The sequence below is a fragment of the Manis javanica genome, chromosome 2, assembly GCF_040802235.1.
Source record: "Manis javanica isolate MJ-LG chromosome 2, MJ_LKY, whole genome shotgun sequence".
NCBI classification, from domain to species: domain Eukaryota; kingdom Metazoa; phylum Chordata; class Mammalia; order Pholidota; family Manidae; genus Manis; species Manis javanica.
The window spans coordinates 145,925,965-145,950,542 of record NC_133157.1 but is presented as its reverse complement, the minus strand read 5'-3'; the positions used below and the strand labels follow the sequence as shown (position 1 = coordinate 145,950,542).

The following is a 24,578-nucleotide window of genomic DNA, read 5'->3' as shown; positions in this document are numbered from 1 at the left end:
ATAATTGTTTGTTTGGGAAAGAGGATGAATGGGTTGTAAACTTGCTTAGAGATCAACATTAGGAGGACTCTGAGGAACCAGACTGGCAGAGAGCAGTTGGTGATGAGGTGGGAAACGAGGGAAGATGATGTTATGAACTGATATATCCCGTTCTCTCAGAAACAGCCACGTAGACGGGAGCTAAACTCTGCCTTCAGATCTAGAACATCTTGATGGGAAGGGAGGAGTTTATGAATAACGAAATCAAGTTACATTTTGGGTTTCCTTACAAGTCCCTGTTCTGCCCCCACCGAGAAAAATCAAATGCAGTTTTGCTAAGTGACTCATCTCTTGTGCTTTCCTTTCTTTGATAAAATCCTCTAGTGATAGCAGGAATTGACCACATATGTGAGAGATGAGAATGACGTGATTGTCCAGTGCACCAGTGCTCAGCTAGGGTTGTGCTGGTTAATCGAATTGCCTGGGAAACTTTAAAAAACCAAGTCCAGTAAGGCCTGGATATGTATGTATATTTGGAAATATTTCCTTGAGGTACTGATACAGCTCTTGCTTAACAACTACTGAATGGATAAGTGTAATATATAAATTTGCAGATCTCACAAACTTAAGAAATCCCTAGAAGAGTTGGAGTTTGATAGGTTACTACTTCCTTCAGCTCTCTCCTTTCTGACAATTTTAGCCTGACTTCCATCTGGCCCTACCTCTGTGACTGAGAAGTTTAAAAAGAATATTACTGGCGATATCTGTTGGCCTAAACAAAACATGTTTTTCCTTCCAGCCATCAGTTATTCCCTAGCACTCAAAGAGTCTTTAGTAATTTGCTTCTGGATGGTCTTAATAAATAGAGGCTGACCCTTGAAGGATTTTGCATCTTTTGGTATCATTAAAGCCATTAGGCCAACAAATTGGTTATCACAAGCAGGGTTCTCCGATGGCAATAGTAGTAAATCATGGACCTTCTTTTTAGCTGAAGCCGTGTGATAGAGTGTCTCAGTATGTCTGTTAAATTCATAGATCCCTGGCATAATTAGAATTGTAATTTTAAATATCGAAATCCATGTAGTTAGTGACAAAAGAGATGGGAATTTTTTTAATAGTTTAGGTCCAGCAGTCCTAAGAACTAGTTATCCATTTGATTAACAATCTGGGAGAATTAAATAAAAATAGATTGTAGCTTTCATAAGCATTGGAAAAATTCTTTGAGGTGGTATTATGAATCATTTTTGGTTTTTATCAAATGTACAGCACGATGGTTCTATAGTACCCCTCCTCCTCCCTCCAACATCCCTGCCTAGTTGCTCCCCCTTCGTAACCACTAGACGCTTCTCAGTGTCTGTGAGTCTAATGCTGTTTTGTTCTTTTTCTTTTTCTTCTTTTTATATTCCACAAATAAGTGAAATCATATGGTATTTGTCTTTCTGCACCTGGCTTATCTCCCTGATCATAATACCCTCAAGATGCATTCATGTTGTTGCAAGTGGCAGGATTTCCTTTTCAGAGCAAAATAATATTCCATTGTATATGTACCACATCTTTATCCAGTCATCTACTGATGGATGCTTAGGTTGCTTCCACATTTTGGCTATTGTAAACGGTGTGACAATAAACATAGGGGAGCATATATGTTTTTGAAGCAGGGATTTTGTTTTCTTCAGGCAAATTTCCAGGAGTGGAATTCCTGGGTCAAACGGTATTTCTATTTTTAGTCTTTTGAGGAACCTCCGTACTGCTTTGCACAGTGTTTGTACCAATTTGCAGTCCCACCAACAGTGTAGGAGTGATCCTATTTCTGGGTATTATGAATCTTAATAGCAATTTTTATTACATGTTGGGGCCCAGTGTTTTGGTAAACGATATGATACTAAGAAAAGGGAAGATTTTTGCATACACCGATTTGTTTTATACACAACCATTGGGAAATGTGAAAAATATAAAACAAGTGAACTATAGACTAACTGTGGCCCCTGAATACATTTAATTTGCCCCAATAAATTGAGTCAATATTTAAAATGAAGGAGACTCATGTAGAAATCTGGGCTTCAGGCTTCTCTTAAAGGATCATATCTGCAACGTGGAGCCATGCCTACTCTGAGGTGTGGTGCTGTGCAGAGGGCTTCCCCTTTTTCTGTTCCCCTGTCCCCACCTGGGGTCTTTACTTCCTTGAGTGACCTACCTCGCCTCTATAAACACTGGAGGTTACAATTTGACGTTAGACTATTTTATAGTATTTTTTGATAAATATTCAAGATTTTTGAGATGGTTTGTATTAATTTACAATGTAGAGTTTACGTCATATATTAATCTCAGGAATAGGCTTGACTTAAATTAGAATTTATAAGAGGTTTATATTTACTTATTCCCTTTTTATTTGCTTATTTTTATTTATTCATTCATTTATTTATTGATACATCATTAACATACACCTATATGAACAATATTGTGGTTACTAGATTCCTTCCATTATCAAGTCCCCACCACATACCCCATTAAGGTCACTGTCCACTAGTGTAGTAAGATGTTATAGAATCACTACTTATCTGTGTTAAACTGCCTTTTCCGTGTCTCCCCCCTCCACACACATTATGTATGCTAATCATAATGCCCCTTTTTCCGCTTATCCCTCCCTTCCCACCCGTCCTCCCCAGTCCGTTTCCCTTTGGTAACTGTGACTCCATTCGTGGGTTCTGTCAGTCTGCTGCTGTTTTGTTCCTTAACTTTTTGCTTTGATCTTACACTCCACAGATGAGTGAAATCATCTGACACTTGTCTTTCTCTGCCTGGCTTATTTCACTGAGCATAATACCCTCTAGCTCCATCCACGTTGTTGCAGATGGTAGGATTTGTTTTCTTCTTATGGCTGAATAGTGTTCCATTGTGTATATGTACCACATCTTCTTTATCCATTCATCTACTGAGGGACCCTTAGATTGCTTCCATTTCTTGCCTATTGTAAATAGTGCTGCCAAAAACATAGGGGTGCACCTATGTCTTTTTCAAACTGGGTTCCTGCATCCTTAGGGTAAATTCCCAGGAGTGGAATTCCTGGGTCAAATGGTATTTCTATTTTTCGTTTTCTGAGGAACCTCCATACTACTTTCCACAATGGTTGAACCAATTTAGATTCCCATCAGCAGTGTAGAAGGGTTTCCTTTCCTTCACAACCTCACCATCATTTGTTGTTGTTTTGTCCTTTCAATGTTGGCCATCCTAACTGGTGTGAGGTGATATCTCACTGAGGTTTTAATTTGCATGTCTCTGATTTGTGTGATGTGGAGCATCTTTTCACATGCCAGTTGGGCATCTGAATTTCTTCTATAGAGGAGTGTCTGTTCAGATCCTCTGCCCACATTTTAATTGGGTTATTTGCTTTTTGTTTGTTGAGGTGCCTGAGCTCTTTCTGTATTTTGGAGGTCAACCCATTATTGGATCTGTCATTTATGAATGTATTCTCCCATACTGCAGCATGCCTTTTTGTTAATCTGATGGTGTCCTTTGCTGTACAGAAGCTTTTTAGTTTGATATAGTCCCACTTGTTCATTTTTGCTTTTGTTTCCCTTGCCTGCGGAGATATGTTCACGAAGAAGTTGCTTATGTCTAAGAGTTTTATAGTTTCATGACTTCCATTCAGGTCTTTGATCCATTTCAAATTTACTTTTGTCTATGGAGCTACACAATAATCCTGTTTCATTCTCTTACATTTAGCTGTCCAGTTTTTCCAACATCAGCTGTTGAAGAGGCTGTCATTTCCCCATTGTATATCAATGGCTCCTCTATCATACATTAATTGACCACATATGTGTGGGTTAATATCTGGACTCTCTATTCTGTTCCACTGGTCTATGGCTCTGTTCTTGTGCCAGTACCAAATTGTCTTGATTACTGTGGTTTGAGGTAGAGCTTGAGGTTGGGAAGCGCGGTCCCCCTGCTTTATTCTTCCTTCTCAGGATTGCTTTGTCTATTCGGGTTCTTTTGTGGTTCCATATCAATTTTAGAACTCTTCCAGTTCATTGAAGAATGCTGTCGGTATTTTGTTAGGGATTGTTTTAAATCTGTAGATTCAATTAGGCACGATGGCGATTTTAACAATATTAATTCTTCCTCTCCAAGAGCATGGGATGATTTTCCATTTATAGGTATCCTCTTTAATTTCCCTTAGGAGATTCTTGTAGTTTTCAGAGTATAGGTCTTTCACTTCCTTGGTTAGGTTTATTCCTAGGTATTTTATTCTTTTTGCTGCTTTTGTGAATGGAATTGTTTTCCTTATTTCTCTTTCTGCTAGTTCATCATTACCGTATAGGAATGCAACAGATTTCTCTGTATTCATTTTGTATCCTGCAACTTTGCTGAATTCAGATATTAGTTCTAGTAGTTTTGGAATGGAGTCCTTAGGGTTCTTTACATACAGTATCATGTCATCTGCAAACAGTGACAGTTTGAATTCTTCTTTACCAATCTGGATGCATTTTCTTTCTTTGTGTTGTGTGATTGCTGTGGCTAGGACCTCCAGTACTATGTTGAATAAAAGCACGGAGAGTGGGAATCCTTGTCTTGTTCCCAATCTTAGAGGAAAAGCTTTCAGCTTCTTGCTGTTAAGTATGATGTTGGCTGTGGTTTTGTCAGATATGGCCTTTATTATATTGAGGAACTCGCCCTCCTATACCGATTTTCTTGAAAGTTTTTATCATGAATGGATGTTGAATACTGTTAAATCCTTTTTCAGCATCTACGGAAAGATCGTATGGTTTTGGTCCCTCTTTTTGTTAATTTGGTGGATGATGATGATGGATTTTCTAATGTAGTACTGTCCTTGCATTCCTGAGATGAATCCCACTTGATCATGGTGTATGATCCTCTTGATGTATCTTTGAATTCACTTTCCTCATATCTTGCTATGTATTTTTGCATCTGTGTTCATCAGGGATATTGGTCTGTAGTTTCCTCTTTTTTTGTGTGTGTGTGGTGTCTTTGCCTGGTTTTTGTATTAGAGTGATGCTGGCTTCATAGAATGAGTTAAGAAGTATTCCCTCCTCTTCTATTTTTTGGAAAACTTTAAGGAGAAAATGGGTATTATGTCTTCTCTAAATGTCTGATAAAATTCAGCAATCAATTCCTCTGGTATGGGGCTTTTGTTCTGGGGTAGTATTTTGATCACCAATTCAATTTCATTGCTGGCAATTGATTTGTTTGGATTTTCTGTTTCTTCCTGGGTCAGTCTTGGCAGGTTGTATTTTTTTAGAAAGTTGTCCATTTCTTCTAGGTTATCCAGTTTGTTAGCATACAGATTTTCATAGCATTCTCTGATAATTCTTTGTATTTCTGTGAGGTCTGTAGTGATTTTTCCTTCCTCATTTCTGATTCTGTTTATTTGTGTAGATTCTCTTTTTTTCTTAATAAGTCTTGCTAGGGGTTTATCAGCTTTGTTTACTTTTCAATGAACCAGCTAGTGGTTTCATTAATTTTTTCTATTGTTTTATTCTCCTCAGTTTTATTTATTTCTTCTCTGATCTTTATTATGTCCCTCCTGTTACTGATTTTGGGACTCATTTGTTCTTTGAACAGTTTCAATAATTGTGAATTTAGACAATTCATCTTGGATTGTTCTACCTTCTTTAAATAGGCCTGAATTGCTATATACTTCCCTTTTAGAACTGCTTTCACTGCATCCCACAGAAGTAGTTGCGTTGTGGTGGTGTTTTCATTTGTCTCCATATATTGCTTGATCTCTGCTTTACTTTAGTCATTGATCCATTGATTGATTAGGAGCATGTTGTTAAGCCTCCATGTATTTGTGAGCCTTTTAGTTTTCTTTGCACAGTTTGTTTCTAGTTTTATACCCTTATGATATGAAAAGTTGGTTGGCACAATTTCTATCTTTTCTAATTTACTGAGTCTCTTTTTGTGGCCTAGTATGTGGTCTATTCTGGAAAATGTTCCATGTGCACTTGAAAACAATGTGTGTCCTGCTGCTTTTGGGTGTAGAGTAGTGTAGATGTCCATTAGGTCCATCTATTCTAATGTTTTGTTCATGCCTCTGTGTCCTTACTTACTTTCTGTCTGATTGATCTGTCCTTCAGAGTGAGTGGAGTGTTGAAGTCTCCTAGAATGAATGCATTGCATTCTATTTTCCCTTTTAATTCAGTTAGTATTTCTTTCACATATGTAGGTGCTTCTGTGTTCAGAGCATAGATATTTATAATGGTTATATATTCTTGTTGGATTGATCCCTTTATCATTATGTAATGTCCTTCTTTTTCTCTTGTGACTTTCTTTAAAGTCTATTTTGTCTGATACTAGTACTACAACACCTGATTTTTTCTCCCTATTAGTTGCATGAACTACCTTTTTCCATCCCTTCACATTTAGTCTGTGCATGTCTTTGATTTTGAAGTGAGTCTCTTGTAGGCAGCATATAGATGGGTCTTGTTTTTTGTCCGTTCAGTGACTATGTCTTTTGATTCGTGCTTTCAGACCATTTACTTTAAGGGTGATTATCAATAGGTATGTACTTATTGCCATTGCAGGGTTTAGATCTGTGTTTACCAAATGTTCAAGGGTAACTTTCTTACTATCTAAGACTCTAACTTAACTCACTTAGTATGCTATTACAAATACAATCTAAAGGTTCTTTTTTTTCTTTTTCCCTCCTTTTCTTCCTCCTCCATTCCTTATATATTATATATCAGATTCTGTACTTTTTGTCTATCCCTTTTTATTACCTCTGGTGACAGCTATTAAACCTTAGGAGCACTTCCATCTGTAGCAGTCCCTCCAAAATACACTGTAGAGATGGTTTCTGGGAGCTAAATTCTCTCTGCTTTTCCTTATCTGGTTATTCTTTGATCCCTCCTTCAAATTGAAAAGATAATCTTGCTGGATAAAGTTTTCTTGGTTTGAGGCCCTTCTTCTTCATTGCATTAAATATATCATTCCACTCATTTCTGGCATGTAAGGTTTCTGCTGAGAAATCTGATGAAAGCCTGATGGGTTTTCCTTTGTATATTATCTTATTTCTGTCTCTGGCTTCTTTTACTAGTCTGTCCTTATCCTTGATCTTTGCCATTTTAATTATTATATGTTTTGGTGTTTTTGTCCTTGGGTCCCTGTGTTGGGAGATCTGTGCACCTCCATGGCCTGAGAGACTATCTCCTTCCCCAGATTGGGGAAGTTTTCAGCAATTATTTCCTAAAAGACACCTTCTATCTTTTTCTTCTGGTACCCCTATAATCAAATATTGTTCCATTTGTGTTGGTCACACCGTTCTCTCAGTATTCTTCCAGTCTTTGTGCCTCAGCTTCTTTGTATTTCTCTTCCATATCCCTAATTTCTATTTCATTTATTGTCTCCACTGTATCTAATCTGCTTTTAATACCCTCCATTGTGTTCTTCAACTATTTGATCTCTGTCCTAAATTCATTCCTGAGATCTTGAATATTTTTCTATACCTCCATGAGTATGTCAATGATTTTTATTTTGAAATATCTTTCAGGAAGATTCATGAGGTCGATTTCATTTCAATCTTTCTCAAGTGTATTCATCATTTTGCTTTCAACCAAGTTCCTTTGACAGTTCATAGTTTGTCTGTGGTGCCCTGTAGTGCCCAGAAGCTCTACTCTCTGGAGCTGTTTAGCGCCTGGAGCAATGTCGGGGGTCGCAGCAGAGCTGTGTTGGTGCCTTGGTGGAGGAAAGAGCTGTTTCCTGCTTCCGGGCTGCTATGCCTGTCTCCACTGCCCAAACCAGTGGGCCAAACACACAGGTGTAAGCCTCTATGCTGTGTGTTTGTAGCTGCCGTAGGCGGAGCTTCCCTCTGGCTGGCCTGATGGCAGGGCAAGTTTTGCTGGTTTGTGATCCCAAGCCAGCTACAGGCTAGCCAGGCGGGAGTAAGACACAGCAGGCTCTGTATCATGGTGGTGGTGGGGGCCTTGGAGCTGTGTATGTAGCCAGGGGGATGGAGTGCCTAAAGATAGTTTAAGCTCCCAACCTGCTGGGAAGAGTGCACCCAGACAATTTTGGCTACCTGTCCATTCTCCTGAGCAGTAAGCTCTGCACAATCCTTGTCCCTTTAGCAGCCCTCTCACTTTTAGGAAGTCTCTCAGACTGCCCACCCACATCAGCCAGATATGAATCCCTGTTTTCCACAAGCAGCTGGAATTTCCATCTCTGCAGGTATTCAGCCTGTCTTAGTTTCCAACCGCACTAAATCAGAGCAGCGTGCAATGTAGGTTCGTGCTCCCAGAGCAGATCTCCAGGGCTAGGTGTTCAGGAGTCCCAGGCGTCCACTCACCCCCTGCTCTGTTTCTTCCTCTTCTGCTGGGCTGGGGTAGGGGAAGGGGTTGGGTCCCACCGGGTCAGGTATGTTACCATATTCTGTGAGGTCTGCTCTTTTCTCCATGTGTATGCAGTCTGGTGCAGCCTTCTTTCCTGTTGCTCTTTCAGGATTAGTTGTATTAATTATATTTTCATATTATGTGTCATTTTAGGAGTTCTCTGTCTCACCTCTTATGCTGCCATCTTTTCTATAAGTGGTTTTTTAAATGACTTTTTTTTTACATGTATTATTGCTAATCCTATCCCCACTGGAATGTCTATAAACCTAATGAGGTTGATCATGGTTACAGTCAGTTAGGTTATCTGTTTAGTGTAGACAATATTATATCTTTTCCCTCAGCATTGTTCCTTAAAAATGCAAGTGATTTAGTTAACTTCCATTATGCTACAAATAATCCATGTAGATCAGTATTAGAAGTTTTATTGATAAGCCATTATATTTTTATTTGATTCATATTTTGCATGGAATACAATTTTAAGTGGCAATTAAAATGGAATCCTAAATAAAAAGATTTTTTAGTGGGCCCAGGGTTATCATTACAATTGGGATTAAAATTTCATATTGAGCTTACTAACAGCAAAGGTAAAACAAAACTATCTTCTTATAGGACAAAACCCACGGACCATTTGGTTATAAGCAATCCTTTCATTCGAAGCCTGTCGCTTTTAATTCAGAGTCCATTTTCTAGTGACCCATTCAAAGCAGTAGTGCCTGACATTGACATCTTGGAACCTGACACCATTGATAGAAGAATCAAGCAATTTTGTACACATGGGAAAAACCCTCATTTTTACTGGAAAGCTGTCAGAACTATCCCTGAAACACTTAATTCCTCAAATGTTAATGTTTGCAACAAAGAAGTATTGGGCAGATAGGGAGTAAGCAAAGTTAAACAGATTTCCTTAGTACTAGACATATAAAGCACAGCTTTAAAATATTTCTCAAATACAGAACATGGAATTCTCACTGTGGCATAGTCATTAACTTTTGGTAAAGTACATATTCTTTGGAATAATTGTTGTAAGAAACAGTACCCTAGAGAGACTCACTTCGGTTAACTCAGTAAAAATAGTTAAAGCACTTCCTACTACATCTTAAAGCTTGGAGATACAGAGAGATTAAGAAATAGCCCCTGTCCTCAAGAAACTCTTGGTTTAGATGGGAAGCAGTAAGGCAAGTACAGCACACCATGGTCAATACTGTGAAGGGAAGCAAAGACTTCCTGGAAGACTTCAGTATTTGCAGTGAGTTGTGGAGAATGCCTTTGCAGGTAGTCTGTCGAAGAGGTGTAGAGGAAGGGCATTGCCAGAGAAGGAGCAGCAGGTGAAAACTGAGGGCTGAGAAGGAAGGGGCCACTTTTTATTTTCCTTCTATATTATATGTTTAAGGGCAGAGGATCTTTCATAACTTTTTTATTCAGTTTAGAAATATATGATTTTCTAAATTGTAAATTGTTTTTGCTGATTTACAGGAAGGCTTCACACCACTTTTGCTTGCTATAAGGCAAAGAAAGTGTGAAATGACAAAGTATTTGTTAACTAAAGGAGCAAATGTACATGCTGTTGATAAGAAAAAAAGGTACAGTATTGTTTTCTTAAACCTTGTATTTCTCTAGCGTCGTGATAAACACATCAGAAGATTAAGTGTAGGTTTAATTGATAATTACGTATTGGAAAATATCAACACATCATTAGTAGAAAAGCAATGATTCTGACTAGGCAACAGTCTGTACAGCAGGGTTCTTTTACAATATTAGCTGATGACATTTGCAATCTGACTTTTTTGCTCATGATTTTTAGATTAGCTAAAGGGTGGGTTTCATATTTGTTTTTATAAAATACAGGCTCTTTAAGGACACAATTTTGGACTTCTTAATGCTTTTATAGTATTTTTTTTACCTCTACTTTACATACATTTTTTCCTAAAAGATGCTTCTTGAGCTTAAAAAGGAATTGATTTTTGTCTTTTGGAAGTGTCTTTGCTTTAAGTTGCTTTCTTTAAAGAATAATGACGTTACTAGGTTATTCCTAAGTGACTGTTAATGACTATTACCAGATACTATGGGCTCATGAGTTTTTATCCTTTTTCACTTCTAATATATTTTGATGTTTTTATTTTTCATTGGTATGGTAGAAGGAAGAAAGATAGCTTTAGTTGAACAAACTTTCCATTTACTGAAGACAAGTCATAGGTGGGTGATAAAGAGAAAGGAGGTGGGCTTTAGGTTCTCAGAAGACTGAGTGTGATACCTCACTTTCCTGCTTGTTAGGCGTGTGACCTTGGGAACATTACTTATCAGCACCAATATGTTTGATATAAAATAGGATTATAATATATCCTTCAAGAATGGTTGTATATAAGATTATAGATACATCATTTAGTTTAGTGCCTAGCACATACTTAGCATCTTAACTGCAACTATGAGTACTACCATTATTACTAATATTGTTATAAGCCTGCAAATAGCTTTAATGTATCAGACTTCAGTCTTTTTCAAGTATAATATACTGGACTAAGGAAGAAATGGGGGATTCTTCATTTAAATCTTCACCTATTTCAGAAAAGTGTCCTCACTATAGTTTCTTGTCCACCAGAGGACTTGAAAGTAGCAACTTCTACTACATAATAGCCAAGTGGGACAAAAGGCTTCCTTTTTGTCCATTCCTTTTAGTCTTGGAGGTAATTTACAAAGATGAACCCTTGACCATGAGAATGGTCAGTTCTACACAGACAGGCAAGATTTTAACTTGGTAAAGTGTATCAAGTTAGCTATTTAAGTAACAAAGTTCCTAAGGGTGAAGTTATTTCTCTGTCATTTTAGAACAACACTCATGCTTGCTATAGATAATGGATCAACAGTTATAGCCAGGCTGCTTCTTCAGCAAGATATTGATGTCTTTTCGGAAGATACCCTTGGATGGACTGCAGAAAATTATGCTTATAAGAGAGGTTTGAATACGTAAGTATTTACATTAAAATGCTAGCTACCACTGAACTAATGTTTAAAATAACTGTTACTCAATATGTAACAGGTGATTTCATAGTTTGGTTCAGTCAGTTTTGGACTGGCACTACACATAGGGCACATCATCAGCCAGAAACCCTGCAAAAAGCTAGACTGGTAGCAATGGTGCCCAGTTCTTTATCACAGGACTTTTTTTAAGATATAACATTATCCATTTAATTCGATGTATATCAGCTATGCATGAGGCACAAATAATGTCACATCTCCGAATTTTCTACTGTTACCTGGACATGTTCACAATAGCAGAAAATCCTGCTTTTTTCCCTGGGTACTACCACTATACTCTCCCCCCTGAATTTTCCAAGAACCCAAGGGTTTCCCTAAGACCAAAGAGACAGTGCTCTTTCATAAGTCCCTTGGAGGGGGCGGGAAAGGACACTCTATGTTCTGTTGTTTCCACTGCTTGTACTGCTGCAGCATTGCTACTGAAATGGCCCTTCAGGCAGTCCTGATTGACCTTTGCTCCCAGGATGTCCTTGCCTTTCTAGATTCCTGTCTTCATGGTGATCCACACTAGACTGGAAAAGCCACACGTTTTCTCAGTTCACATACATATGCTTGTACGTTCAGCCACTATTCCAGAGCATGAGCTCCCTGTTCTGGCAGCTGGGCCTGCTAGCTTCAGCAATACACTTTTCTGCACACCCTCAAAAGCCTTATGGAGAGCCTGCACCCTAGCCTGAGACCCTCACAATGACTCACCCTTTGAGGATATTGTCTGTCCTGTTTGCCGATATTAGGTGGGACCATTAGCTGCAGATATTAGCAGAGAGGTTCAGATAAGGCTGCAGGAAGAGATTAGACTTGCCTTCTCGTAGGATGTTCTGTACCCACAGGGTAGCAGGTTTCTTAGGTCATGGAACACCCCATATTGCCCTGACCTAAATAGTGGGACCAGTTTGCCTGAGATTCCATAATTAAGGTTCACCCCTTAAGTGGTCTGTTTTCCATAATGATGAAAATTTCCAAAGTGCCTTGAGTGGAGTTCAGGTTTCAAAATACTTTCAGATTCTGCCTCACAAGAAAGCCAGCCACTCAACAGGAATCTCTGAATCTCAAGTAGGTTACTTGGCATTAGGAGAGCTAAGCCCCATCCATGTCCACATGTACAAGAGTAGGGGTAAGTCTTTCAAGTCAACTGGAGATGACATGGAGATGAAACATCATTCAGATAAAGACCTGCTAGTTCAAAGTTTGAGTAGATGGAGAGGAAAAAGTAGCAGTCGGCGCCAGGTTTTGACTTCTATTGGTTTGTGCCGTCGGTGTGATTAGCTACAATGATAGGGGACAATGCTGTCATCCAACTTAATGAGGTAGTATATTTATAAGTTACTTATCACCTAAATTACCACAAAGAAAGGACAGTTAACCGAAAATAATTACGTCTTCTGAACACGGCAGCTAACTTGTTAGAACATGTGAAAACCCACTGGGTTTTATTTGGTATTCCAAAATAGTTTCAAGTTGAAGAGCAAATCATTCCATTCCTTGAGTGTTCCTGTGAGCATTTTGGGGGTATAGTAGCTTATGAAACCCTTGCAACAACTTTGTAAAATGAGGCGGCAAGATCCCTACTTTCTAGAGCAAGATCCCTAATTTCTAGAGCAAGACTTTGAATTGAAGAGAAGCAGCTTGTCCAATAACAAAAAGCTGTTGGTTATAGAGCTAGGCCTTCTGAGTTCAAGACACATCCATCCATTATGACACGCTAAGTCTGACTCATTTACTGAGCTATAGTGCCCTCAGTTCATGACTGGTCCACCTTACTATCTTACCGCTTGTCATATTTAATTATTTGCTTGATAAAAAGTTTGTAACACTTAGAAATTTGGAGTATATGGGCTAATTAAGGCTTTGTATTAGCTGTTATTATCCAAAATATTCTTAGGAATGTTATTTGATAAATGTTTTTCAAATCAGTACTAAAGTAGTAATATTATTTGTAACCTTTCTTTACACATAGCATTTGCCAACTAATTGATATGTACAAAGTGGACAAGGGAATTAAAAATTCTTCTCAAAATAATCGAAACTCTTCTCCAGGTAAGAGTTGAGATACTGAATTGCCCTTGGTGGTCTACCATAGATAAAGTAAGAATAAGGGAGTTTTGATAATGAAAGACCAATGAAGAAAAACGGTGTATAAGTTACATGTATATTTTTTCTTTCTTAATTTCTTTCTTAATAGTTCAATATTCAGAATTATTTTTAAAGCTAATGTAACTTAAAATTTGAGATGGTGTTTATTTCAATAGTCTGAAAAGGAATTCATTTAGTCATGACCCCTAAAATCACATATATCTTTGTGTACATAAAAGATTTTTAAGTTAAATGTTGTATCTTTCCTCTATAATCACATTATAACAAATTGAACTTGTCATAATAAAGTAGAAAATAAGGTAAAATATGATAAATAAAAATAGAATATTTTATAACAGTGAATTACATTTAGTACATGAATGTTTCTTATTACATACTGATTTATCTCACTAATAAAAATAACTGTCTTTAAAACTGGGAACACAGCAATACCTTCCTGGAAGAACCATACATAAATGGCAGACACTCAGAACTTCACTGGTGTGCAGCAGTACTGCTGAGACAGGCTCTTAAAGACTCCTGCTGGAAGTACAGGAGTCAGAAAAGCCATGCCTCGTTGAGAAACACAGCTTATTTTACATACTGTTACACTAACATGGCCTGTTACCAGCTTCATACCTCATTAAGTCAAACCTGAATGAGAGAGGCCAGGTGCTGTCACATCTGCTAAGTGGGGCCATAATAGTTTGAAAGCAGTCGTAGACAAGACATAAGTGAATAATAAGCATGACTGCTCCCAGACGACTGTTTCGAAGCCAGATGGCAGACTGGATTTGGCCTGTGGGCCACAGCTTGATGACCCTTCATATAGAGGACACAGTGAAGGAAAACACAGAAGATGACACAGCCAAAGGAAGTTTTTGTTTCTTTGGACTCATATCAGCCCATCTTGAGGTGTTCACCCAATGGTACTGAAATGAACACAGTCCGGGTGCTCAATTTATTCAACTTCCAATGTTGGCCATTTGTGACAGAGAGAGAGAGAGAGGGAGAGAGGTCTTTGATTATTAAAAATGCGAAAAGTAATTATACCCTGATAAATATTGGTAGACTTTTAAAACAGTAATTCTGAAATGTTGTGGTCTTAGGATTCCTCTGTATTATTAAAAATTGCTGAGAATTCCTAGGAAGTTTTAGTTAAATGGGTTGTATCTATTGATAGTCATGACATTAGAAGTTAAAACTGAAACATTCTAAATACAAATGTACATGATCATACATCGCATTAACTATTAGAGCTCTGATGTTATCACATACCATATCTCTGGAACATTACACTGTATGCTTGTAAAGAGAATGAGAATGGAAATGGCAAGTAACATTGAGCTTTATAGCAAAAATACTTGGACCTCTTGGACCCCATGAGCAGATGGATCTTGGGACTCCAGGGACTCCCAGGTGATGTTTCACAACCACCACTTTAAGCCAGGCGGGGCTCATGGATGAAACTTTTAGCAGTCCTTGTGATGGAAGGGCTTCAAAGTTTCCATCCAAATTTCGGGGTTTTTTTTGCTCACTTGCTTAAAATTTAGAGTTTAAATCTGATGATTTTGTCTTAAAGAAAATAATTTTGTTATATATTCATTTCCTAACTCATGGCACTCTATACTCTGGAGTCAACTTGCCCTCTTTTAACTTGGAAACAGGCCACTCAAGGCTGTCTTTTCTCACATAACTGACTGTGCTTATTCCAGGTTTAACAAGTGAATTCTGAAGATCCTGGTGCATACTGTAATTAAAGTGATGCCACTCACTGACAACTTTTATGAAACCTATGTCTTTACAGCACCCAATAACCAGTATGCACGCTTAAACGTAAAATAAGTGGTTACCCATAAATTTCATTAATAATAAAATTCATACCTTGAAGAATCTTAATTCCTCATTAAGCTCTACAGAATATAGAATAGGTAATAGAGATTGATGAGCAAGTCAAAGTAAGTGATAGTAGAAAATATAAAAGTAGAAAAAATGAGGGACCGTGGTTAATTAGGCTTCCCTACGTGGATAGCAGTACAGGGCATGTAAAATGGGAATTAGGAGAAAGAGTAATTTCTTCTAGGCTAGTATTGAGAATATACCTAAGAGTGTATAGCAGGATTGTGTTTAGAGTTTAGAGACTGTTCGGGAAACTAGGTAGATAGCCAAAGACCAAACTTAGTCTCCTAGTTTTATTTTTTATAGCCCTGAATTCACAAGTATTAGTTACAGCTACATTAAGTGTAACTAAAAGAGCACCTTCCAAAGCCAAAAATTAAAACACTCCTTGTATTTTCTATGACTTTATGTAATTTAGAGTTGGCTCGACCAGGAGTAATGGAAAATATTGGGATTGACTACACAGTGCCGCCTCTGATATGTACACAGTCTATCAACTTGTCTTACACTTTTTTTCTTATCATTAATCTACAATTACATGAAGAACATTATGTTTACTAGGCGCCCCCCTTCACCAAGACACCCCTCCCCATACCCCATTACAGTCAGTCCACCAGCATAGTAAGATGCTATAGAATCACTACTTGTCTTCACTGTGTTGCACAGCCGTCCGCATGCCCGCCCTACATTATACATGCTAATCGTAAGGCCCCCTTTCTTTATCCCCACACTTATCCCTCCCTTCCCACACATCCTTCCTAATCCCTTTCCCTTTGGTAACTGTTAGTCCATTCTTGGGTTCTGTGATTCTGCTGCTGTTTTGTTCCTTCAGTTTTTCTTTGTTCTTATACTCCACATATGAGTGAAATCATTTGATACTTGTCTTTCTCCACCTGGCTTATTTCACTGGGAATAATATGCTCTAGTTCCATCCATGTTATTCTAAATGGTAGGAGTTGTTTTCTTCTTATGGCTGAATAATATTCCATTGTGTACCACGTCTTCCTTATCCATTCATCTACTGATGGACAGTTAGGTTGTTTCCATTTCTTGGCTATTCTAAATAGTGCTGCGATAAACACAGGGGTGCATCTGTCTTTTTCAAACTGGTCTACTGCATTCTTAGGGTAAATTCCTAGAAGTGGAATTCCTGGGTCAAGTGGTATGTCTATTTTGAGCTTTTTGAGGAACCTCCATACTGCTTTCCACAATGGTTGTACTAATTTACATTTCCACCAGCAGTGTAGGAGGGTTCATCTTTCTCCACAACCTTGCCAACATTTGTTGTTGTTTGTCTTTTGGATGGTGACGATCCTTACTGGTGTGAGGTGATATCTCATTGTGGTTTTAATTCGCATTTCTCTGATGACTAGCGATGTGGAGCATCTTTTCATGTTTCTGTTGGCCATCTGAATTTCTTTGGAGAACTGTCTATTCAGCTCCTCTGACCATTTGTTAATTGAATTATTTGCCTTTTGTTTGTTGAGGTGCATGAGCTCTTTATGTATTTTGGATGTCAACCCTTTATCGGAACTGTCATTTATGAATATATTTTCCCATACTGTAGGGTACCTTTTTGTTCTATTGATGGTGTCCTTTGCTGTACAGAAGCTTTTCAGCTTGATATAGTCCCACTTATTCATTTTTACTTTTGTTTCCCTTCCCTGGGGAGATATGTCCATGAAGATGTTGCTCATGTTTACGTCCAAGAGATTTTTGCCAATGTTTTTTCTAGGAGTTTTATGATTTCATGACTTACATTCAGGTCTTTGATCCATTTCTAATTTACTTGTGTGTATGGGGTTAGACAGTGACCAGTTTCATTCTCTTACATCTAGTTGTCCAGTTTTGCCAGCACCATCTTTTGAAGAGAATGCCATTTCCCCATTGTATGTCCATGGCTCCTTTATCATATATTAATTGACCATATAAGTTTGGGTTAATGTCTGGAGTCTCTATTCTGTTCCACTGGTCTGTGGCTCTGTTCTTGTGCCAGTACCAAATTATGTTGATTACTGTGGCTTTGTAGTAGAGCTTGAAGTTGGGGAGTGAGATGCCCCCCCAATTCATTCTTCCTTCTCAGGATTCCTTTGGCTATTCGGGGTCTTTGGGTATTCCATATGAATTTTTTGAACTATTTGGTCCAGTTCGTTGAAGTATGCTTTTGGTAATTTGATAGGGATTGCATCAAATCTGTATATTGCTTTGTGCAGGATGGCCATTTTGATGATATTAATTCTTCCTAGCCAAGAGCATGGGATGAGTTTCAATTTGTTAGTGTCCCCTTTAATTTCTCTTAAGAGTGTCTTGTAGTTTTCAAGGTATAGGTCTTTCACTTACTTGGTTAGGTTTATTCCTAGGTATTTTATTTTTTTTGATGCAATTGTAAATGGAAATGTTTTCCTGATTTCTCTTTCTATTAGTTCATTGTTACTGTATAGGAAAGCTACAGATTTCTGTGTGTTAATTTTGCAGTGGAGTCATTAGGGTTTTTTATGTACAGTATCATGTTATCTGCAAATAGTGACAGCTTAAGTTCTTCTTTACCAATTTGGATTGGTTGTATTTTGTTGTTTTGTCTAATTGCCGTGGCTGGAACCTCCACTGCTATGTTGAATAACAGTGGGGAGAGTGGGCATCCCTTTCTTGTTCCCGATCTCAGAGGAAAAGCTTTCAGCTTCTCGCTGTTCAGTATGATGTTGGCTGTGGGCTTATCATATATGGCCTTTATTGTGTTGAGGTACTTGCCCTCTATACCCATTTTGCTGAGAGTTTTTATCATAAATGGATGTCGAATTATGTCGAATGCTTTTACAGTACCTATGGAGATGATCGTGTGGTTTTTGTCTTTCTTTTTATTTATGTGGTGGATAATGTTGATGGATTTTCAGATGTTGTACCATCCTTGCATCTCTGGGATGAATCCCACTTAGTCATGGTGTATGATCCTTTTGATGTATTTTTCAATTCGGTTTGCAAATATTTTGTTGAGTATTTTTGCATCTGTGCTCATCAGGGATATTGGTCTGTAATTTTTTTTTTTTTTGGTGGGGTCTTTGGCTTCATAGAATGAGTTTGGAAGTATTCACTCCTCTTCTATTTTCTGGAAAACTTTAAGGAGAATGGGTATTATGTCTTCTCTGTATGTCTGATAAAATTCTGAGGTAAATCCATCTGGGCTGGGGGTTTTGTTCCTGGGTAGTTTTTTGATTAACACTTCAATTAAATTGCTGGTAATTGGTTTGTTTAGATTTGGTGTTTCTTCCTTGGTCACTCTTGGAAGGTTGTGTATCTCTAGGAAATTGTCCATTTCTCCTAGGTTTTCCAGCTTATTAGCGCATACATTTTCATAGTATGCTCTAATAATTCTTTGTATTTCTGTGGGCTCCGTCGTGAGTTTTCCTTTCTCGTTTCTGATTCTGTTGATGTGTGTTGATTCTCTTTTTCTCTTAATAAGTCTGGCTAGAGGTGTATCTATTTTGTTTATTTTCTCAAAGAACCAGCTCTTGGTTTCATTGACTTTTGCTATTGTTTTATTCTTCTCAATTTTATTTATTTCTTCTCTGATCTTTAGTATGTCCCTCCTTCTGCTAACTTTAAGTCTCATCTCTTCCTCTTTTTCCAATTTTGATAATTGTGTCCTTAGACTATTCATTTGGGATTGTTCTTCCTTCTTTAAATATGCCTAGGTTGCTATATAATTTCCTCTTAAAACTGCTTTCCCACAGAAGTTGGGGCTTTGTGTTGTTGTCAATTCTTCCCATATATTTCTTGATCTGTATTTTGATTTGGTCATTGATCCACTGATTATTTAGGAGCTTGTTGTTTAGCCTCCATGTGTTTATGAGCTGTTTTGCTTTCTTTGTACAATTTATTTCTAGTTTTATACCTTTGGGTCTGAGTAGTTGGTTGGTAGAATTTCAATCATTTTTAATTTACTGAGGCTCTTTTTGTGGCCTAGTATATGGTCTATTTTGGAGAATGTTCCATGTGCACTTGAGAAGAATGTGTATCCTGTCCTTTTTGGGTGTTGAGTTCTATAGATGTCTATTCAGTCCATCTTTTCTAGTGTGTTGTTCAATGCCTCTGTGTCCATACTTAATTTCTCTCTGGTAGATCTGTCCTTGGGACTCAGTGGTGTGTTGAAGTCTCTTAAAATAAATGCATTGCATTCTATTTCCTCCTTTAATTCTATATTTGTTTCGCATATGTTGGTGCTCCTGTATTGGTTGCATATATATTTATAATGGTTATGTCCTCTTGTTGGAATGACCCATTTATCATTATATAATGTCCTTCTTTATCTCTTGTGACTTTCCGTGTTTTGAAGTCTATTTTTTCTGATACTAGTACTGCAACACCTACTTTTTTCTCTGTGTTGTTTGCATGAAATATCTTTTTCCATCCCTTGAGTTTTAGTCTGTGCATGTGTTTGGGTTTGAGGTGAGTCTCTTGTAAGCAACATGTAGATGGGTCTTGCTTTTTTATCCATTCTATTACTCTGTGTCTTTTGATTGGTGCATTCATTCCATTTGCATGTATGGTGATTATTGAAAGATATGTACTTACTGCTATTGCAGGCTTTAGGTTCGTGGTTACCAAGGGTTCATGGTTACGTTCTTTCCTATCTTACTGTCTAACTTCACTCACTTATTGAGCTATTATAAACACAGTCTAATGATTCTTTATTTCTCTCCCTTCTTATTCCTCCTCCTCCTTTCTTTGTACGTTAGGTGGTTTATTTGTGTGCTCTTTTTTGTTTCATTTGACTGCTTTTGGGGGTAGTTGATTTCATTTTTTGCCTTTAGTTAATATTTGATAGTTCTGCTTTCTTAGCTCTGATTTTATTTTCTCTGGTGACATCTGTTTAGCCTTAGGAGTGCTTCCTTCTAGAGCAGTCCCTCTAAAATACCCTTTAGAGGTGGTTTGTGTGAGGCAAATTCCCTAAACTTTTGCTTGTTTGGGAATTTTTTAATCCCACCTTCATATTTAAATGAAAATCTTGCTGGATACAGTACCCTTGGTTCAAAGCCCTTCTGTCTCATTGCATTAAATATGTTGTGCCATTCTCTTCTGGACTGTAAGGTTTCTGTTGAGAAGTCTGATGTTAACCTAATGGTTTTTCCTTTGTAGGTGACCTTTTTCCTCTCTCTAGCTGCTTTTAAAACTCTGTCCTTGTCCTTCATCTTTGCCATTTTATTTATTATGTGTCTTGCTGTTGTCCTCCTTGGGTGCCTTCTGTTGGAAGTTCTGGGTACTTCTGTGCTCTGAATGATTATTTCCTCCCCCAGTTTGGGTAAGTTATCAGCAATTATTTCTTCAAATACACTTTCTATCCATTTTTCTCTCTTCTTCTGGTATCCGAATAATGTGGATATTGTTCCTTTTGGATTGGTTACACAGCTCTCTTAATATTGTTTCATTCCTGGAGATCATTTTATCTCTCTCTGCATCAGCTTCTATGCATTCCTGTTCTCTGGTTTGTATTCCATCAATGGCCTCTTGCATCTTTTCCATTCTGCTAATAAATCCTTCCAGAGATTGTTTCATTTGTGTTATCTCCTTCCAGACATCATCCCTTAGCTCCTGCATGTTTCTCTGCAGCTCCATTAGCACGGTTATAAACTTTATTTTAAATTCTTTTTCAGAGAGATTAGTTAGGTCTATCTCCCCAGATTCCTTCTCAGGGGAGGATGTCTGGGTTGGACTTACCTGTGTCAAATTCTTCTGCCTTTTCATGGCGATAGAGGTAGTTGTGGGGAACTGGCACATGTGGTGGCTGCGAGAACATCCCTTCTTGCTGGTAGGTGGCCTTTGTCTCCTGGGAGAATGGCAACCACTAGTGGCTTGTGCTGGACAACTGTGCGAAGACGGGGTTAGTTAATTAGGCTTACCTACGTGAATGGCAGTACAGGGCATTTAAGCGGTGAGGGAGCAGTGTGTCTCAGTGGGGAGGGGAGGACGTGGGAGTGCTTCTCTGATAAACACGTTGCATAAGTTAGCCATATTTGTATCACTACTTACAGACTAACACATGGAAATCTTGTTTTCCAATTTCTCAGGTTCGGTCTCGCCTGGTATCACTGTCAGTGATGTGTCCAATCAGACACCTGGAGATCTGAAAACTGAAGGTAAGTGTGCATTTGTGTCACTGTCAATGAACAAAAATCAGTCAGCATCCACAGAATTTGGACAGATGACCTACAGAGATAAAGGAAAGATTAATATTGGAGCTGTGTTTCTGTTAGAGGATTATAAACTCTGACCTTTGTGAATCACAGCTTCCAGAGGACAGAGAGAGCACAGAAGTTAAGAAAAAAGCACAGGGAATTCAACCCCTGATCACCTCTGCATGGCTTCATGTAGTTTTGATTTTTCAAAAGTCATTTCGTGACAAAATCTTTGTGGTTACTCTTTCTATGCAACCTACATGCAAACATAATACCTTTTAGCAATGATTGGCATTCTGTCTCTCCCAAAACAATATATAAATAACAGAATTAGGAGAAAGAGTAATTTCTTCTAGGCTAGTATTGAGAATATACTTAAGAGTGTGTAACAGGATTGAGTTTAGAGTTTAGGGACTGTTTGGGAAACTAGGTAGATAGCTAAAGGTTGCCTACTCAGACCAAACGTAGTCTCCTAGCTTTATTTTTATAGCCCTGAATTCACAAGTAATAGTTACAGCTACATTAAGTGTAACTAAAAGAGCACCTTCCAAAGCCAAAAATTAAAATATTCCTTGTATTTTCTATCACTTTATGTAATTTAGAGTTAGCTTTCCCAGGAGTAATGGGAATTATTGGGAATTTACTACACAGTGCTGCCACCGATATGTACACATAGTCTGTCAACTTGTCTTACAATTTTTTAATGAATAAATAATTCACAAGGAGTGTTGGTTATTTTGAGGATTGTATCATTTAAAACTAAAATACAGAAAACCAATTTTAATACTGCTAGGATAACAGCCTGTTATTAACCATATGTAATATGTCTGCTGATTAACCACATGTAATGTGTATTCTAACTTTATGCACCAGTTAATTCAGTGCCCTTTATAAGTCATAGGCTCAGGTATCCACTAAAATGTTATATAATATTTTTCACACCCTTTAGTTTTATCTTCTTTTTCTTTTTACCTTTAGAATTAGCAATGTAGTTCACAAAAGATTTTCAGTTATATCCTAGAGTAGTGATGACATTGAGCGGTCAGCCCAGTTATTTACCTGTACAACTGACTTGTTTGCTCTGTTTCCTCACAAGTTGGGCAGACCCAAAGAGCAGGACATTTAAAACAAAACAGCTACAGAAGTTCCTGCTGCATGGGAAGATGTGAGATAGAAATACTACAGATTTAAATATAAGCAACTTAGACCAGTTCATGTGGACCATTGCTCTTCTTAGCTAATACCTTTTACAAAGTAATGAGCAGAGTTAGTTTTCTAGGGACCTTAATTTTATGATGAGCCCTGGTAATTTTGCATCCTAAATATATTTCCAGAATCTTCTCAGTTCAGGCCTGTATCATCTCTATTTTACATTACTGCTTTATAATATGTCTGCTTCCATTTATTTGCTTGCTCTCCCACCCATATTCATCCTTCCCCTCAGTACTTAGAGTGACCTATCGCAGCTATAAATAACAACCATGAAGCACCCTAAAACACATTTATGTCCAGGCATCCAAAATTACATATAAGGAAGGCTTTGGTAATCTGACTCCTACCTAACTCCCTACCATCAGCCTTTTCTACTGCCCACCCTCTTCTCTGGCATTCTGAACTGCTGGGCATGCCAGCCTAACCAATCCGTGTATTTCAGTCAGATAGTCACCCCATCATGTGCTGCTCTGCCTGTCTTGCAGTGGTCCTGCATGCCCTCCACATTCCTGCCCACTACCGATTTGGTTCTGGCTAACCTCACTGTTTAAGTCAGCACAGGCATTGTCTCTAAAAACCCGTTCCTGATTCCTGTTGTCCGCGGTCTTCTTTAAACCTTTAAGTATTTAGCTGGAACTCAATAAATAACAATTGAGTAAAGTAAATAAAGACTATTTTTACAAAGATGATATAGGAGACTGTCGCCTAGTTTCAGAGCAAAAGGGGATAAACAGTTGATGATAATTCATAGCTCGTATGGTAAAGACATACAAGAAAAATCTTTAAAGAACTAAGGTAGGCCCAAAGAAAGAGACACCTAATCATCTGGGGAGGAAAGACAGTCATACTAAGGGAGTACTTTACATAGCAGTCTGAATCCTTTACCTTCCCCCTCCACATGTGTCCCCTTTTTCTGTTATCATTGATATACACTCTTCTGAAGGTTTCACATGAAAAACAATGTGGTTACTACATTCACCCATATTATCAAGTTCCCCCCAATACCGCATTGAAGTCACTGTCCATCAGTGTAGTAAGATGCCACTGAGTTGCTAGTCTTCTCTGTGCTGTGCTGTTTCCCGTGACTCCACACACACAATATGTGCTAATCATAATACCCCTCAATCCCTTTCTCCCTCCCTCTCCACTCCTACCCACCCCTCCCCTTTGGTAACTACTAGTCCTTTCTTGGAGTCTGTGAGCCTGCTGCTGTTTTGTTCCTTCAGTTTTGCTTCATTGTTACACTCCACAAATGAGTGAAATCATTTGGAACTTGTCTTTCTCCACCTGGCTTATTTCACTGAGAATAATTCCCTCTGGCTCCATCCATGTTGTTGCAAATGGTTAGGATTTGTTCTCTTCTTATGGCTGAGAAGAAGCCGCATTGTGTATAAGTACCGCATCTTCTTTATCCATCCACCTACTGATGGACACTTATGTTGCTTCTGTATCTTGCCTATTGTAAACAGTGTTGCGAAAAACATAGGGGTGCATATGTCTTTTTGAATCCAAAAACCCATTTTCTTTGGGTAAATTCCTAGGAGTGGAATCCCTGGGTCAAATGATATTTCTATTTTTTGTTTTTTGAGGAACCTCCATATTGCATTCCACAATGGTTGAACAAATGTACATTTCCACCAGCAGTGTAGGAGGGTTGCCCTTTCTCCGCATCCTCCAGCATTTGTTGTTCCTTGTCTTTTCGATGTGGGCCATCCTAACTGGCATAAGGTGATATCTCATTGTGGTTTTAATTTGCACTTCCCTGATAATTAGCTGTGTGTAGCATCTTTTCATGTGCCTATTGGCCATCTCAGTTTCTTCTTTGGAGAAGGGTCTGTTCAGATCCTCTGCCCATTTTTTAATCAGG

The 24,578-nt window shown here is 38.1% G+C and overlaps 1 long non-coding RNA gene across 2 annotated transcripts; it reads left to right on the top strand.

The window, feature by feature from the left end:
- The first annotated feature begins 9,050 nt into the window (after positions 1–9,050).
- LOC140845260 (uncharacterized) lies at positions 9,051–13,510 on the top strand. 2 transcript variants are annotated; one of them, XR_012124075.1, is made up of 3 exons: positions 9,051–9,904; positions 11,148–11,275; positions 13,315–13,510. It is a non-coding gene; the product is annotated as an uncharacterized lncRNA (long non-coding RNA). The 2 variants fall into 2 exon arrangements; XR_012124073.1 differs by having other exon boundaries at positions 11,148–11,285.
- The last annotated feature ends 11,068 nt before the right edge of the window (positions 13,511–24,578 follow it).